The following is an 18,345-nucleotide window of genomic DNA, read 5'->3' on the forward strand; positions in this document are numbered from 1 at the left end:
AATTTTAATAGCTAGCCCCCATCAAAGTTTGTTCTTTGCACTGTAAAGTGTATCGTTTATTTGGGTTTCTCTATATTGATAGTAAAGAACTGCAGATCAGCTTGGTCCAAGATCAGTTAGCATGCACACAATACCAGAACGTGACTGCTTCACAAATGATGTTTTCCCTAGATGGAGATTATAGTTTAGAAATGAGACCTGCAACCAAATGTTGCAGTATGGTATGTTAAGGAAAGGGCTGTAGCTCAGTTGTAGGCCCCAGGTTCAATCTTCAGCATCTTCAGGTAGGGCCGGAAGAGAATCCTGTCTGAAATTCTGGAGAGTCACTGCCGGTCAGTGTAGACAGCGATACTGTGCTAGACTAAATATGAGTAAATCTGGATCCAGCATCATGTACATAGAACTCATAATGGTCAACATAAGAACATGAGGAGCCTGCTGGATCAGGCCAGGGGCCCATCTAGTCCATTTAAATCAATGACGTCTAAGATAGTCACCACTAACTTAATTTGTTTTATTTATTATTTATACTTTACCTTTCAACAAATGGTGAAAGTTACAAAATATCACAATCTAAAATAGTACAAAATATATTAAAATCACAAAATCAGGCCCCAAAAGTAACCAAAAACAAAGTTAACAAAACAGCAGCACACAAGTATCAATCCATATTCACAGCAGTGGTATTATTACTCTTTACTTTTACCCCGCCCTTTTCCCAAAACTGGAACTCAGGGCGGCTTACAAATAAAAACTACACGTAGGTAAAAAACATACAAAAATATACAATTAAAATAGAATTAAACTATTCGTAACATTAAAACCATGAAACATACACTTATTTATTTATTTATTTGTTTAATTTAATTTATATACCGCCCTAAGCCCGAAGGCTCTCTGGGCGGTGTACAAAAAGATAAAAAACAAGCAATGTAAGATACTAAGACAATTTAAAACATTAAGAATAGGACCATAGAACAATACAACAGACCTTATGAGGTCCTATCTTAAACATCTTCTAGTCCAAAAGCCTGTCGGAATAAAAAAGTCTTTGCCTGCTGACAGAAGAATAGCAAGGAAGGGGCCATTCGTGCTTCCCTAGGAAGAGAGTTCCAGAACCTGGAGGCAGCCACCGAGAAGGCCCTATCTCGCGTCCCCACCAATCGCGCTTGCGAAGGTGTTGGGACTGAGAGAAGGGTCTTAGCTGAGAGCGGGAGGAACTGATATAGTATCAACAGTATTCCCCCCCCCAGTTTTTCTTGCGTATTTTTAGTTGTTCAAACACTGATATTGTGAAAGCTGTTCATTTTGGTTAATGCGTAAGTGCTGGTCTTATTTTTTGTCTGATGAATAATCTACTTTGTACAACTTACTGCAGACTCTTCGTATTGTTTCTATTCTTTCCTTTGTAAAACAAACATTTACCATTTTTAAAAAAGGTTTTAAAAACCCACAGCAGCACAGAACAGCATTGGGCCTGGGGGAAGCACCCATTCAGCCGAAGCCCTGGGTGTAAAGGTGAGTCCTGACCATCCATCAAATGGACTGCCTTCAAGTCGATCCAGATTATGGCTACCCTATGAGTAGAGTTTTCATGGTAAGCGGTATTCAGAGGGGGTTTACCATTGCCTCCCTCTGAGCTAGTCGTCCCCAGCTGGCTAGGGCCTGCTCAGCTTGCCACAGCTGCACAAGCCAGCCCCTTCCTTGTCCGCAACTGCCAGCTGGGGGGCAACTGGGCTCCTTGGGACTATGCAGCTTGCCCACGGCTGCACAGGTGGCAGGGCACGTAACCCCTGAGCCACTCACTGAGGGGTGGTCTTTAGCTGGCCCTTGACACCCAGGAGACACGAGCAGGGATTTGAACTCACAGACTCTGGACTCCCAGCCAGGCTCTCCTCCCCACTGTGCTATACGTATACAGCGATGGCACAATTTACACCTCAGAGAGTGGGTCATTCCACAGCTAGGACTGAGGCACCACAGAGAAGGCCCTGTCCCAAACACCGCCCCTTGAACCACGGCCAACAGAGCCTCCCCTGCTGACCTTAACACCCAGGCAGTGTGGGGTCTTAAGAACATAAAAAGAGCCTGCTGGATCAGGCTAGTGGCCCATCTAATCCAGCATCCTGTTCTCACAGTGGTCAGCCTGATGCCCATGGGAAGGCCGCAAGCAAGACCTGAGCACAAGAGCACTCTCCCTCTCTGCGGTTTCCAGAAACTGGCATTCAGAAGTGTACAGCATCTGACTATGCTGGAAGAGCACAGCCATCATGGCCAGTAGCCATCGATAGCCTGATCCTCCATGGATTTGTCTAATCCTCTTTTAAAGCCATCCAAGTAGGTGGCCATCAGTGCTTCTTGTGGAAGGGAACTCCATAGTTTAATTGCATGCTGTGTGAAGAATCCTTTCTTTCCTCTGTCCTGAATCTTCCAACATTCAGCTTAATTGAATGTCCACGAGCGCTATTGTTGAGAGACAAAGAAAAACTTTTTTCTATCTACTTTTTCCATGCCGTGCATAATTTAATACACTCCTGTCATGTCTCCTCTGACTCCCTTTTCTCTAATCTAAAAAGCCCCAAATGCTGCAACCTTTCCCCATCCCCTTGATCATTCTGGTTGCCTTTTTGTGAACCTTTTCCAACTCTACAATCTCCGTTTTGAGGTAAGGTCTTTTCTAAGTATGATGGAAATCTGCATCCAACCTGATGGTATGCAGGTACCCTGCTGCCATGCACAATGATCAAAGGAGTGTGTGTGTGTCTAAGAGGGGATACTCCATCACTAGCATTAGAAAGAGGAATAAAAGACATCTCTGATACATGAACCCCTAAACTCACACACAGGGAAATGCAGTTAGAAGAATGTAGCAGTTCTTTCCCAATCAAGTTGGGGTGAAATAGCAAGCGGGGGGACAGTCAGTCATGTCCATAAATCCAATGTGAATTAGTGAGGATTTCCCCCCCCAGAACGAACAACCAAATTTGGCTGGAGAGTACAAGAAGGCTCTGCTTGCCTTTAGGCAGGGGGACTTCCAAAATTCTCCTCATCCAAATTTCTCCCTGGATTTCAGAGTTCCAAATTACTTGGTTTCCAAAATGGAACAGATGTGTTAGTTAGGAATTCTTTCCCTGCTCTGTTTTTTATTTCTGAATCTTGCACATAGGGAGTACTATGCAGGCATCGTTTGTTGCAGCTCCTTAGGCTAATTGACATACAGTCTTTCTACCCAGGTTACCAAACTGGTAAAACTTTGGAGGTTCCCCCCCCAAAAAAATCTTGATATAATTGCAGCTAAAGTTTACCAAGATTGGTAAAATGCCACACACAGACAATGTGCATGATGTGCACCTCATTAAAACACAGTCCCAAAATAATTTTGATGCCATCATATGCATATAATCACATCAAAATAGCTTCTTCTCTTTTTTTTGCAGGGCTTCATCAAAGCGTCTGCCGTGTGCATTGTGGTAACACAGAAAAGATACCAATGAACTGAGAGCACTGGCAAGCTACGAGTCCTCTGATTCCAGAATTAGTTTTAGAAATTCTTCCAGTTACACCATCATCAATAGTATAGTGACAAGGTCAGAAGTGCAGGGTCCCTTCATGATAGTCATGCCATGCTCCCTCAGAGCCTCATCCCATCATTCACTTGCTTGCTGTCCATCTCCACACTCCTCAGTCCTTTCCACATGCACCTTCTCCCAGAACAACAGGTGTCCATAGGAGCCAATCAGCATGCAAGAGGAGTGTGTTAGCTACTGAGAAGAGTCTTCTCAGTGGCTGACTCACCTCCTTTCACTCCGATTGGCTGCAATCAGCAGGAAAGTACAAGGAACCATGTAAAAAGATTTTTGTCAGTGGCTAACACACTCCCCATTCATGCTGATTGGCTCATGGGATGCTGGAGCCATAGAGACCCTGCTCCCCCAAAAGTAAGGGGTCTAAGACCCCCCGAGACCCTGGACCACTACACCCCTGACCTGCATGTTAGGAAGATAGGAAGCTGCCTTATACAGAGTAGACCATTGGCCCATGTAGCTCAATATTGTTCACACAGACTGGCAATGGCTCTCCAGGGTTTCAGGGAAGATTCTCTCCAAGTCCAACCTGGAGATGCCAGGGATTGAATTTAGGAACTTTTGCATATAAGGCAGAAGCTCTACCACTGAGTAACAGCCGTTCCCCATGTTGCAGCAGCAAGGACGCTGGATGAGGACTGGGGAGACGCAGGTTCAAATCTGCACGCAGTCATGCAGCCCACTGGGGGACCTTGGGCCACTCACCGTTTCTCAGCTTAACCTATCTCACAAAGGGCCCCTCCATATAGATGTGGGTTTTTGGGGGGACGGGCAAGTATATTTTGCAATATGCTGTTGAGGCAATGATAGTACACTAGTGGTGGATTTATACTGGACCATCCGCACATCATTCTGCCTTATTAGTTGTTCTGCGATGCTTCCCCAACGTTACTGCATTATTCTGTCTGGAGGGGCACTCTTGCTCTATAGCGCAACAAAAGCAGGACTACGAGAACAACAAAAAGGAACATTTGCGGTATCAAAAGTTATAGGATTTCAGCAGAAAGCTATGGGGCACGCATCTGTTGCAAAGGAAGCAGTATGTCCGCCATGAAACGTTTGCAGGCGCAAACAGTGTTCAAAGTGGAATCACATATAATCCGTCATGAGTACAACTCATGAATGAACAATAAACAGGACATTTGCAGAGGTCCAAGGTTGTTGTAAGAATAAAGGAGGCGGGACAGAGAGCGAGGAAGATCCATGTATATTGCCCTGAACTCTATGGAAGATGGGTGGGATTTAAACGTTGCAAATAACGACACTGGCATTCCAGAGGAGCGGAATGCAAGGCAGAGGGAACCCGTGGAATGATAAACTGGTAAGGACAGTTACAGGAGAGATCTGCTCAACCCTATAGCAGGCAGGCACAAAGCCATCACTTTCCAGGTGTCCTGTGCCCCCTTGGCTGGTCTGCCCCACAGTTTGAGAACCTAAAGACAAAGGGAGAGAGCAGCAGAATCTGGCAGGAGAGAAATCGTGTGCCCCAGAGGATATGCTGCTAAGTAACAACTCAGCTAATCAACAGTCCAAACGACTGCCCTTAAACGGACTTTGTGTGTCGGTTGACAGTGCAACTTTTCAGAGAGAGTGCATTTCAGAACAAGTTGTACTTGGCCGCCTGCCATGCCGCTTGAGTGATCCTTCTCCCGCGGGACTCCAGAGCTTCCTCAAAATGCAACAGGGCTCTTGCCCACAAATGTGATGAGAAAGAAAAAGATGGAACATGTCAGGGCCGGGGCTGTTCCTGGCAAATAAGCAGGTGGGATAAAGGGAGACGGTAACACCAAACCAACTCCCTTTCCCCTGCACATGCACTCACTCATGTCCCGTTGAACACCAGCCTGCTGTCTGAAGAGAACATGAGGCTTGGGATTGATTTATTTTATTTTATGAGCAGCACGTGTCAAGTTGAGGGACGGCCAGGGCAGGAAACAGGAACACCAAGCCATTTGGCTCTCGGGTGAACACCTAAGATAGCCTTTCATTCCAATATTGCAGGTGAATGGCACTTGAGACTGTGTCTGTCATACTAGCTTAAACCCTAGAAAATGCCCCATCTAAGAACAGCATCACCACATCCAAAAGCAACAAAAATGACACAGGGTCTAGAGTAACCCTTCTATGGGCAAAGGCCATAAGGACCAATGGTCTGACTCAGTATAAGGCCACCTTGGGAGACTCTCTAACAGTTCACCTCTGGGAAAGCACCAAATGCCATCTCACCCTACAGTGGGGCAAACTGCAAACAGGTTGAATAAATAAATTTCAGGGCCTTTGGGACATTAGCAGGCAGGAAACTAATCCCTTCCTTTCCCCCTCTTTCCATGTTTAGAATTTAATATGTTCATCTAACTGGCTAGAAGACAGTGGGCATTCCATGCTGCTAATTCAAAATGTTGTGAAGTAACCACCCACTTCACATCAACCTCACAGACTCACTGTAAGGTGTGGCAAAGGCTGTCAAAGAAACTTGAGCAACAGAAAACATTTACATTAATATTTCCACTATTTTTGTTGGCATTATTTATTTATTTATTTTATTTATATATATATATATATAGGGTTTTCATGGTAAGCAGTATTCAGAGGGGGTTTACCATTGCCTTCCTCTGAGGCTAAGAGGCAGTGACTGGCCCGAGGCCACCCAGTGAGCTTCATGGCTGGGTGGGGATTCGAACCCTGGTCTCCCAGGTCGTAGTCCAACACTCTAACCACTATGCCACACTGGCTGTCATAATAATAATATTGTTGTTATTATTATTATTATTATTATTACCTTCCCTTCACCATAAGGTCCCTGGGTGGGATATAACAATTTAAAAATATAACATTAAAATAGTTTAAAATCAATTACTGTTAAATTGCCCCTTTCCTAATTTTTAAAAATAAAATTCAAGGTGGGAGAATGTTTAAAAGACATCCTGGTATGTTTTTACAGCTTTATTCTATCAATCAATTACCCAGACTTCAAAAGGACCATTCTTACAAAGCAACTATCGTTGGACTGAACTGGAAAAGAAACAAAAAGGCGGCAGAGAGCGAGGTAACCCTGGAATTGTGAAAGATGCTTTCTTAGGGAAGATAAAACACCAATATGTCTTTAAAAATAAAAATAAAAAAGCTCAAAGGAACAAAGCCCAGTAGAATATGTTCCTCATCAGTAACCCAAATGAGTAATTAACATGTCTGGGCGAGCAGCTGAGCTCTTAACCAAAGCATGTTTTCTTTGTGGTCTTAGAGAAGAAGCTTCAATCTAAGTGGAGGAAAAATGGACAAGCAGAGCGAAGATCCTAGTTGACTGGAGCACAAGACCAGCACTTTGCTACTGGCATTTCCAACCATTTCTTCTTCATCTTTGCTTTTGGAATCACAGTATTTTATCCCTGCCATAAGCTGCTTTGGGGGTACTGCTGAAAAGCATGGTATAAAATTTGGAATGCAGGAATAAATGAGGGGGAGGGTGGAGGAATACCCAAGCCAAATGCACTGTGACATCGATTCAAATGTCCTCCAAAAGAATAGGGAGGTGTGGATTTCTGATGACCTCTGGCTCCTTGCTCACTCAAGTAGCCATTCTGATTTTCTGCGAGTACCTCCTTTGACGTGACACACAGCTTACGTAAAACACCACTTGTGTGAGAGGTTTTTTCCATACATCAGCTGGTTCCTATGAACTGGCTGTAAGGAAAAGGAAAAACATCAAAGTTTGTTGTTTTTGTTTGACAGGATTATAGGACATGCCTAAACACACATCCTCTGATAAGTGACGACAATAAGTAATGTTTCTGCAAGTATTTTTTTTTAAAGTACAAGGGACTAGATCCTTTCAATTAATCTAAGCTGTTGAGCATTATCTAGCTATCTGCTTAACCATTGCTTAATCTATTAAAGTTGTTTCTTTAAGGGGCCACAAGACTTTTTTGCTGTTTCTTCTCCATTATGTATTTTTTAAAACGTAAAATCCTTCTTATAGTCAGGTACTTTCATAGGTATAAACTTTAGGGGGGCTGTGGGACTCAAGCCCCCCCAGATTTCCCTAGGGGGCTCAGCACCTGTCCTGGTCAGCCAGTCCCAGGCATTATTGACAGGCTCATATGATGGACTCTGTTACAACAGCAGCTGCAACAAAGGACTGCTTAATCTCTTGCGTGCCAAACTTCAGTTTCCATGGTTGCTTGGTGCTTTGTTTGTTCATGTGTTTGTTTATGAAGGATTTAGATCCTGTCTTCAAGGGCCTGTGGTCCTCACAAGGTGACTTAGGCTGCAATCCAATACACACTTATCTGGGAGTACGTCCCACTGAACCCAGTGGATCTTACTTCTGAATAGACATGTATTATCTTGCATCCTGAAACCTTAAGCCTGGCTCCACCCATTTTCTTTGGAGCAACAGATTACAAGGTCTCAGTTGGTCCCAGCAGACTGCAAATCTGTAAAAATGACTGAACTAGGTAAGTCAAGAGCCTCCATAATATTAAATATAAATAAAATCTTCAACATATTTTATAGGGACAATAACAATTTCGTCACAGTTGGGGGAGGGTGTCTCTCAGTCATCATGAAAAACAACAACACGTAATCTGTGGGACTTTAATGGCTGTTTTTATTATGGCATAAGCTTTTGGAGGCCAGAGTCTACTTCATATACTTCTTATAATAACATCAAATTTTACAATAAAGAAACAATCATGTTCAGTTTTGTTTTAGTCTATGTGGAGTGATGTGGCAACTTGAGATGGTTTTGAAGCTAAGCTTTTGTGTTCCTGACCTGTGTTCAGATCTGTAACTGAATGGCCAGGAAGCTCACTGTTGTTATAGGTTGGCAGGGTTGGTCTGGATGATGCCTTGGATCCTCTTTCCCGCCTCTGATTATGAATGTGTATAGATGGAGTTTGCAGAGAAACCTGCCAATCTAGTCAAACCAGCTCCTTTAATAAGTTAATGGGTCCAGCCAGGTCTATCAAGTGCTGCGTTAACATGTGTAATGATTTGGTCAAGAAAAAATGTGTTGCCATAGGAACAGGGATAACCTTCCCCCCCTCAGCTGGCTGGGGCAGGAAGTGGTCTGTGTGTGTTAGTCTGATTTGGATCTGGAAGCTGGACGGGCAGAGAGAGGCTTGCTCTTTGTGCTGAATCCCAAGCTATGATTTGGGGACTTCCCTAGAAACCTAATGGGCAAGCAAGATCTGTTGGAGTGTTAATGTTGTGAGCCCCTCCATCTTAAGATCAGGTTATATATGTGTGTAAATAAACCATATATCATAAATACACCACAATCTTTGCTGACCTTCTTTCCAAGGAAACCAAACTTTGAGTAAGCACAAGACTCCCTGGAAGTCTCGCACTGCTTGGTGATTTGTGTGTGTGCAACACAATATATCCACCCTGTTTGATTCTTCACTCATGCATCTGAGGAAGTAGGCACTGGCCTAAGAAAGCTTATGCTAGAAAGCTTAATTACAGTTAGTCTATAAAGTGTCATAGATTTTGGGGTGTTTTTCCCCCTGATACTATGGACTAACACGGCTATCCCTCTCCTACTTTTTTATGCAATTTAGGCAAAAAGAAGCAATGTCTAGGTGGAATCTCTGCTACTTATTCCTTGGCAGGAAAATTAGCAAAGGAGGAGGGAGAGTCTTCAAAGATGAGAGCTCCTAATGAGAAGGGAAAGCCAGGATGACGGTACCAAGATACTTGGAAAAGAATCTATGAGTGGTTTTCTTATGATTTGGTTACAGAGTGTATTGTGACATCCATTAATCAGCAGCAAATGACCATTTGTAAAACACAAATGTGTTTTACAAGTTGAACCTGTACTGAATTCGATGGTGCTTACGCCCAGGTAACTATGCCCAGGATTGCAGTCATGCATAAACTGAATTATGAGATTTTATTAGTAGGTTTGTTTCTTTGTTTTGAATGTCTGTGTTTTTAAGGTGATGTTGTTAAGCAGTGTGTTAGAAAAGCAAGATATAAAAAATCCCAATATAAACAATTTCCTTAGGGGCATGGCTATGGGGACAGTCATGATGCAGATGCACTTCACAATTGTTAGGAATTGCCTCAAAATGTGCTTCCCCTCTTATAGGATACTTGGTTAAGAGTCTGAAGTGCAAAGAAGAAGATTGCCAATACTTTGAACTTTGTACGTCACTCAGAAACTGAGTTAGTGCACAGCAACCGTTTTGCACTCTGCACTGGCTCAGAGACTAAAACCAAGGCCCCCGTGATGCTATAATTTCACCAATTTCATATTGTCAAGTCACCCTTCTGAATGAAGGAGAAATAAGACTCCTGCAAGTGAATGGCCAGGAAGACTAAAATGTTCCCCTGCAGCCATGGCCTCTATATACCAGTGGTTGGGAAAGGCGAGAGGGGAGAGGGCTGTTGTGCTTGGGTCCTGCCTTCAGGCTTCTCGTGGACATCAGGTTGGCCATTGCAAGAACAGAGTGCTGGACTAGATGGGCCTTTGGCTGGATCCGGCAGGGCTTCTCTTATCTTCTAATGATCTGTGCTGGGGAGCTCTGGAAGGAGGTGAGCAGACAAGGTACGATGAGGGAAGGCACAAGGGAAGACAGCTGCAGTCAGTAATCAAGGAAGGAGAACAGTGGTAAAGTTATGTACTGTTAGACTCTGGGCTTAATAGTCTTATAGCACCACCATCACTTTAGATCAGTGGTTCCCAACCTTTATGAGCACGGGACCCCCTTTATAAGCTGAAAATTTTTTGTGACCCCCTCCCCCCAGGGAGGCAGGCTGGCTGCCAGGAAGGAAGGGGGAAAGCAGCCTTTCTTTGCAGGCTTGCTTCTTGTTGCTTCACAAAAAGACCTCTCATTCTAAGCAAGGGCGTTGCCAGTAGCGGCAGTGCAAGGAGACGAGAATCAGTGATAGTAATCCCCTCTTCTTCCTGGTAGCTCCACCCTCAGCCTCCTTTGGCATCTGCCATGTATTTTGTAGGCAGATGCCTGCCCTTAGTGTGCCTGAAAGATGCTCTGGAGCTTCAGAAAAGGCCTCCCCTCTTGTTTGGAGCAAGGGGGAGGCATTATCTGCAGTGGCAGTGGCAAGCAGACAGTGTAGAAGGAGTGAAGACTTTTTTAAAAAATTAGTAAATAATTCATTTCTTTACTGTTCACGGCCCCCTCTGGATTACTTCGCAGCCCCCGGTTGGGAACCACTGCTTTAGATGGTAATATGCAGGTCTGGGCCCAGGGATGTCCAGGCCTTTGGGCAACAGAGTATCACTGGGGTCCTTTTTTGTCACTACCCCTTCCACTTTTTTAAAGAAGTTCTGATTTCTCCCCATTCCCCAGTGTAGACTGGTGGCTGAAAGCACCTTGGACAGCTCTATGAAAGTTCGGACTAAAACCCAAAGCGGATTCACTGCCCCACTGACATTGGAGCCACCAGTCTTCACTGCCAGTGGCACATTCATTTTGCTGTGCAGGGGGCCTGCCCACATCTCCCGCACTATTGGTGCTACTGTAGAAGAGGTGACCAGCAACAAAACCAGAGTTACAGCCAAGACGATGGAGGAAAAGAAGTGGATTTTCTCAATACTATATAAGAAGAAGAGACTTCCATTTAGAAACATGAACAGCCCAATCCTAAATATGTTTACCCAGAAGCCTCACTAAAATTCAATGGGACATTTTCTAGTTAAGCATGTTTAAGATAATTGCCACCAAAGTACCATTCATTCTCACAACTCCAGCAGTGACGAAGGCAGAATCAGCAACATCAATCAATTCATATTTATCTGAAATGTGATGTATCTGTGATGTGAGTATAAGCAATATTGAAATACAGATATAACATTAGTGTCTTTTAGAGTCTCCTACAAACGTACGTACGTACGTCCATCCGTCTCACTGGGTGATCTTGGGCCAGTCACTGCCTCTCAGACTCAGAGGAAGGTAATGGTAAGCCCCCTCTGAATACCGCTTACCATGAAAACCCTATTCATAGGGTCGCCATAAGTCAGGATCGACTTGAAGGCACTACATCATCATCTATCTATCTATCTATAATCGGGAAAGCCTCCTTCTTGAACATGACTTTAACCTGTGCACACGCCATACATTTAAAGCAGGAGTCCCCAAACTGTGGTCCATGGACCACCAGTGGTCCACAAGCTTCATTCAGGTGGTCTGCACCATGTCCACAATGAATATTCATGCTGGCTTTTAGTTGCATTTTTATTGCTTCTTTTATTTCTTATATTCCATTTTATTGTACTACAATCTGAATTCTATGGAATGCAAATTGTAATACAAGAAGATAGAGCATGAGCAATAAAAGCAGCAAAAAAAATGCAATTCAAAATCATACAGCATCTCACACAGTGCATTACGATTGCTACAACAGGCAGAAAAATAATTAAGTGGGCCACCAAGACCCTTAGCAGTTTTCAAGTGGTCCATGGGAGGAAAAGTTTTGGTACCACTGATTTAAAGCACATGGCTTCCCCCAAGAGAATGCTGGGAAATGTGGTTTACCACAGCTACGGCACCCTTAACAAACTACAGATCTCAGGATTCTTTGGGGGAAGTCGTGCTTTAAATGTATGGTGCATATGAAACCCTGGGCTGCAATCCAATGTGTGTCTACTCAGAAGTAAGCTGGATTGAGTTTAATGGGGCTTACTCCCAGGGAAGTGTGCACTGGATTGCAGCTTTAGTCTCCATGAAGGGTGGCTGCATTATTTTTTTATTTTATTTATTTACTTGCATCATTTGCATGACGCCCAATTAAAGAAGATCCTCTGGGCTTTTTACAATAAAAGCTATTGAAAAAAAAATACATAAAAACAAACAAGAGTAAAACAACCACAGCCCAACTAAAACTAACAGAACTAAAACCAGCAACAGCAAACACATATTAACATATATTAACACACTGAAGATCTTACAATGATAAACACCTGGGGAAATAAAAAGGTCTTCACCTGCCACTGAAAGGGCTAAATGCTAGGCAAACCTTCCTGTGGAGGAAATTCCATATTCCCGATGCCCGTGTTGAAAAGGCCCTTTTTCTGGTCTGGTGATTCTTCAGGTTGCCTGGCTCCAAGCTGTTTAGAGCATTGAAGTTTAGGCCATAGCTCAGTGGTAGAGCATCTTCTTTGCATACAAAGGGTACCAGCTTCAATCCCCAGCCTCTCCAGCTAAGACTGGGAGCGACTCCTGCCTGAAACCCTGGAAAGAGCCGCTGCAAGTCAGTGTAGAGAGTACTGACCTAGATGGAGCAATGGTTCGACTCAGTTTAAGGCAGCTCTCAACACTTTGAATTGGGCTGGGAAATAGACAGGCAGGCAGCCACTACAGATGGTAAAGTACTGGCATGACATGACCAGAACAGCCAGTTCCGGTTAGTAACTTTGGTGCCCCGTTCTGGACAGTTTCAGGACAGTTTTCAGAGGAAACTCCACATATAACACCTTGCAGCAATCCAAACAGGAGCTTACCAAAGCATGGATAACTGTAGCAAGACTCTTTCTGTCCAGATAGGGTCACAGTTGGTATATTAGATTCAGCTGATAAAAGGCACTCCATGTACCGAGTACTCATGCAGTACCAAATCCCAACATTGGTTATGACTGCAAATTCATTGCAATCTTGTTTTTTAAGAGTACACGAAATAGGTTTCACAGTTCACAAAATTATAGCTGTTTTTTGTCATTCTTGATATACCTGTTTTCTTGAGCAGACAAACAAATTCTACACACGTACAAATGAGGTTGCTGTTCATCATTCCCTGTAAAGTATTCTGATCTTTTCATTTCAAAGAGGAAAACTGGAACTTTTGTCCCTCACAACAGCATGGCTTTTAAGACTTTGGCCTTGCTCATAAGGGCCTAGTGGTGGTTAGTGCCCACTGGAACTGATAGGGTGGAAAGCGGGGACCCCAAACAGTAGGTGGAGCCACAGCCAATGACAGGTGCAGCTGACAAATTCCAGTTTTGCCCCCATATTCCTCCTCCCTGCTGAGTTCTACAAGGGCAACAGCGAGGCAAATGAAGAAGAAGGTAAGAGCTAGAGTCATCCAATGGCGGCAACCTGGACAGCTCCTTGAAAGCTCAGACTAAAACCTGGAGCGGATCCCACTGCCCCACTGTCATGGAGCCACCAGCTTTCGCTGGTGCCATCCCCTGGGCTGGCTGGGAATAAGAATGCAGGTAGGTGTGAGATGGCTAAGGGCAGACTGAGGTTGGTGGGGAATGCTCTGTGCATTCTAATCGACCAGCCTCCACTGTAAGAACCAAACTGGATGACGTGGGAGATACGGAATAAAGCAATATCTTGACTTTTTAAAAAGCTGGAACTGAGCTGTGGAGGCCTTCAAATTCTGTCAGAGGAGCTTGATCTCTGATGGCCCATTTTTCCAACCAAAAGGTTTTCACTCATTGATAGGAAAGCAGAGAGGGGAAGCAGATTTTGTTCAGCGGAGGGGGGGGATGCCCCACAGGATTTAAGCACCACTGATAAAATTCATAGCCCCTGTGGCTGCCTTTCCACTAAACACACACATTAAAAAAACCTGTCGGTAGCCTGTTCCAGCGTTTCCGGTGTCTCATCTCTTTTGCCCCTCCATTTATTTATTTGAAAAAGGTACGAACTGTTTGCCCATTCAAATTTTCCAGTCAAAAGTAGTCAAGGGGAAGGGAGGGGAAGGGAGGAATGTTTCTGAAAATATTCCCAAACGTAGTAATTTTGTAAATGGTGCAATGTTCGCTTTTTAAAAATCCTCTTCATTGCCATCTGTTGCTACAACAGCTGTGATGGCATTTTTCTTTTTCTCACACATTACTGGGTCTTCTTCCTAGGCAAAGTTAGCTGGGCAATTGCAGGCTATCAGGGAACCACAAAGTGGCTTGGATGCTGTCATGACATCATGTAGCCCAGACTTCCCTGGTACCCACTAGGTGTTTTGAATGACAACTCCCAGAATCCCTGATGATCTCACCACCACCCAGAGTGGGTGGCAGATGATGGGGGTTGCAGCAAACAGAGCTGGCATCAACAGCTGCGCCTGCCAGGGTGGATGCTGATCATTGCAGCATCGTGCAATTTAAAAAAATATATAGTCAGGGGGCGGCTGGCCGGGCATGTACATCATTATAGATCCTCATGTTATTATTTGTACTTTAACAATATATCATTATTTTCTACAGCAAAAGGAGATGGTGCTTATTTCCAAATAAATGCGTTTATTTATTATTAATAAATGTAAGAGCTAGTATGGTGTCGTGGTTAGTGTTGGGCTAGATCCTGGGAGACATCCCCACTCAGTCATAAAGCTCACTGGGCCCCCTTGGGCCAGGCACTGTCTCTCAGCCTACCTTACCTCACAGGCTTCTTGTAAGGATGAAATGGAGAGGGGGAGAGCCGTGGAGACCACTTTGAGCTCCTTGGAGAAAAAGTGGTTTTGTTGTTGTCATGTGCCTCCAAGTCGACGATGACTTATGGCGACCCTATGAATCAGCGACCTCCAAGAACATCTGTCGTGAACCACCCTGTTCAGATCTTGTAAGTTCAGGTCTGTGGCTTCCTTTATGGAATCAATCCATCTCTTGTTTGGCCTTCCTCTTTTTCTACTCCCTTCTGTTTTCCCCAGCATTATTGTCTTTTCTAGTGAATCATGTCTTCTCATGATGTGTCCAAAGTATGATAACCTCAGTTTCATCATTTTAGCTTCTACTGGTTTAATTTGTCCTAACACCCAATTATTTGTCTATTTCGCAGTCCATGGTATCTGCAAAGCTCTCCTCCAACACCACATTTCAAATGAGTTGATTTTTCTCTTATCCTCTTTTTCGCTGTCCAACTTTCATACATAGAGATCGGGAATACCATGGTCTGAATGATCCTGACTTTAGTGTTCAGTGATGCATCTTTGCATTTAAGGACCTTTTCTAGTTCTCTCACAGCTGCCCTCCCCAGTCCTAGCTGCCTTCTGATTTCTCGACTATTGTCTCCATTTTGGTGTTTAAATCTAATTAAATAAATAAATGTAACATCAGAGCAGCAGAAGCAAACACCTGTAGACATGATGGGAGTTATAAGTGAAGTGCATTTAAAATGTGAAACTGCCGGTGCTTCTTTCTTCTTCTTCTTGGTTTGTGTTTTGCTCTAATGTCAGAAATGAAGCAGCAGATATAACACATGATGGGACAGTAGGGTTGTGGAAGAGAAGAGCAATGCTAATTGCATATGCTTCTCAGCTGAAATAATGCATGTAGCTGTCTAATCCCCTGCTTCCCACCCCCAATAAGATGATTAAGTTCAGAGTCTAAAATTGCCTACTGCAACACTGGGGGCACTAGGTTGGGGAAGACTGACACAGCCAATCAGACTTGAGCACTAAGGATGAAGGAAGACAGTTCAGATGAGGGCAATGTTTCTGAATTGGTGATGCCTTTCAAAACTCATGCACCCACCCACACGGGGATTAGTCAAAGTAATGGAGGAGAGAGAGATGAATGGCTGTTAGCCTTAGTACTTAAACGGAATGTCTATGTTCAGAGGTAGCAGAAGGGGACAGTGGGGATGGGGAGCTGCAGGCTTTCATGTCCTACTTATGGGCTTCCCAGATACATTTTGTTGGCCATTGTGGGAAACAGAAGCCAGACTTGATGGGCCTTTGGTCTCATCCAGCAGGATTCTTCATATGTTCTTGTTGGAAGTACAACAGCAGGGACCATGCAGTGTGTGACTTTGTTATTAGTCTGGCTGACAGCAGACTCGGATTGGCTAGAGGTTCTAGTCAGTTGGGAGTAAGCTGTCAGTGAGGAATATGGTTGAGCTTGGACAGTTGGAGTAATTGGAGGGAAAAGTAGTTCTGAAGAAGCTTTTCCCCTGTGTAGGCCTGACCTAAGAAAGACAAACCTCTCTATTTATTGCTCCTCATTTTATATACTCTGTTCTTGTTCAGCTTATCTCAGTCAAGTACTTTCCGTTTCCTTTCTCTTTGGATTCTGCTTTGTTCCAGTAACTATGCTAACAGTCCTTATTCCAGCCAGAATAGCTCTGTAAATACCTTTCCAATATTCTTCCATATGTTTTTACATATTGTTATAGGATTTGAGGGTTGGTCTGGATGATGTCTTTAGCTTCCCTTCAAGCCTGTGATTCTGTAGGTTGGGATGTGTAGCAGAAGGGACCACTGAACTGGTCAAGCCAGTTCCTGTGTACAGGTAATGGCTCTGGCTAAGAATGTAAAGTACCCTATCGGCATGACAAAATAATTGGCTATGCTGCATGGGGAACTAGCTGGTGATGCTCTTTCAGGAGAGGGTAGACCTCCCTGCCCTTACCTGGCCAGAGGTAATCTTGTAGGCGGAACAATAGCCCAGAAGCTAGCCTTGTTTAGTTTGATCTAGAAATGGAAAAGACTCAGAGGCTTGACTTCCTCTCTGTGCTAAATCCAAAGCTATGGCTTTGGGAGGCCTCCCTGAGAACCTAATGGGGAAGCAAGATCTGTTGGGATGCTAATGCTGTGAGCCCTTCTATCTTATGCTCAGGTTGTATATATGCGTGAATAAAACCATATCTGCTATAGACACCAGTGACCTTCGTTCCAAGGAAAGCGGACCCTGAGTAAGTGCTGGAACCCCTGAAGTCCTTCACTGCTTGGAGATTGGGGTGCATGCAACAATATTGTAGGGCCACTATGGCCCCAAGTCAGTAGAAGTTAGTTGTGATTTTTGGCATGCTTATTTGGGAGCAAGCTTATCGAAAGCAGGAGTACTTACTTTTGAGTAAACATCCATAGGATTGGACTACACATCCCATTGAAGCCATGGACAATTAACTTGTTTAATGGAACTTAGTTACCACAACTAACTTTGTCTGGCCATGTGTGAGAATCTGTTTTCCTTTTAAAAGTAAGGGTTTTTTTCTTCCTTTTTGGTGCCAAGTAATCACCGTGTAAATGTTTGCATTTAATCAGCATCACTTTGATGTGACATGGTGCTACCCAAGGTCATTTTGACATAATGTTCAAGGTTATACCTTGTATCAAAGCTGGCTGCTTGTTCAAAGCCCATACTTTATATATATTTAATTTCTGCATACGGTCTAGCCTGCTGCTCACTCTTGTCATGATGACTCAGAACAAAGTTGAAAAGCTCCAGCAGCAAGGTGAGATTGCTTTGTTTTTCTGTACAAGCTACTCTGACTCAGTTTCAAGTCATCAGGCACAGAATAGCTGAGTAGATCCTCCTGGAGTTCTGCTAACATTAGTCTATATTTCCTAAGGGAGGGGCTCAATTCAGATTTAAAGATGTACTATGGGATAAGCAGGGGGCTGTCTACTTGCATTCATACTGACTTTTTCAAAGGGCAGCAGGTTAGGGCAAGACCAAAGCGGGTGTTAATGGCATGTGTGTTGGAAGGATCTGTCAGTTTCAGTTCTCTTAGCTTCTCATATTTAAATCTGAAATTCATTTCTCCACATTCCTGTAGCAATTTACTGTCTTTCAAAATATCCTCATGAAAATTAATAGTTTTAGTGCGAATTTTCCTAAGAAACCCAGTTTTTGTATGCAGTTTTATGTTCACATTTTTGCAAGCAGTTTCTCCTAATGCTTTTTATGATATTTTCCCTAATATATTCATTTTTATATACATTTCCCCCTAATATATGCATTTTTGTAGACATTAGTTGGTTGGAGAACTGCATCCCAAAATTCTAATAAATGTGAATTTCGACGGACAGCTGTGTTTTGGTTCTCATATTGTTTCGGAAAGTGTGAATTTGATAA

At 43.6% G+C, this 18,345-nt stretch overlaps 1 long non-coding RNA gene across 2 annotated transcripts; it reads left to right on the plus strand.

Annotated features, from left to right (window-relative positions):
• The first annotated feature begins 2,173 nt into the window (after positions 1 to 2,173).
• On the plus strand, positions 2,174 to 8,524 carry LOC133371455 (uncharacterized). Of its 2 annotated transcripts, none has more exons than XR_009759323.1 (4): positions 2,174 to 2,337; positions 3,438 to 3,587; positions 6,526 to 6,630; positions 6,826 to 8,524. It is a non-coding gene; the product is annotated as an uncharacterized LOC133371455 (long non-coding RNA). The 2 variants fall into 2 exon arrangements; XR_009759322.1 differs by having other exon boundaries at positions 6,552 to 6,630.
• The last annotated feature ends 9,821 nt before the right edge of the window (positions 8,525 to 18,345 follow it).

Source organism: Rhineura floridana, chromosome 16, assembly GCF_030035675.1.
Source record: "Rhineura floridana isolate rRhiFlo1 chromosome 16, rRhiFlo1.hap2, whole genome shotgun sequence".
NCBI classification, from domain to species: domain Eukaryota; kingdom Metazoa; phylum Chordata; class Lepidosauria; order Squamata; family Rhineuridae; genus Rhineura; species Rhineura floridana.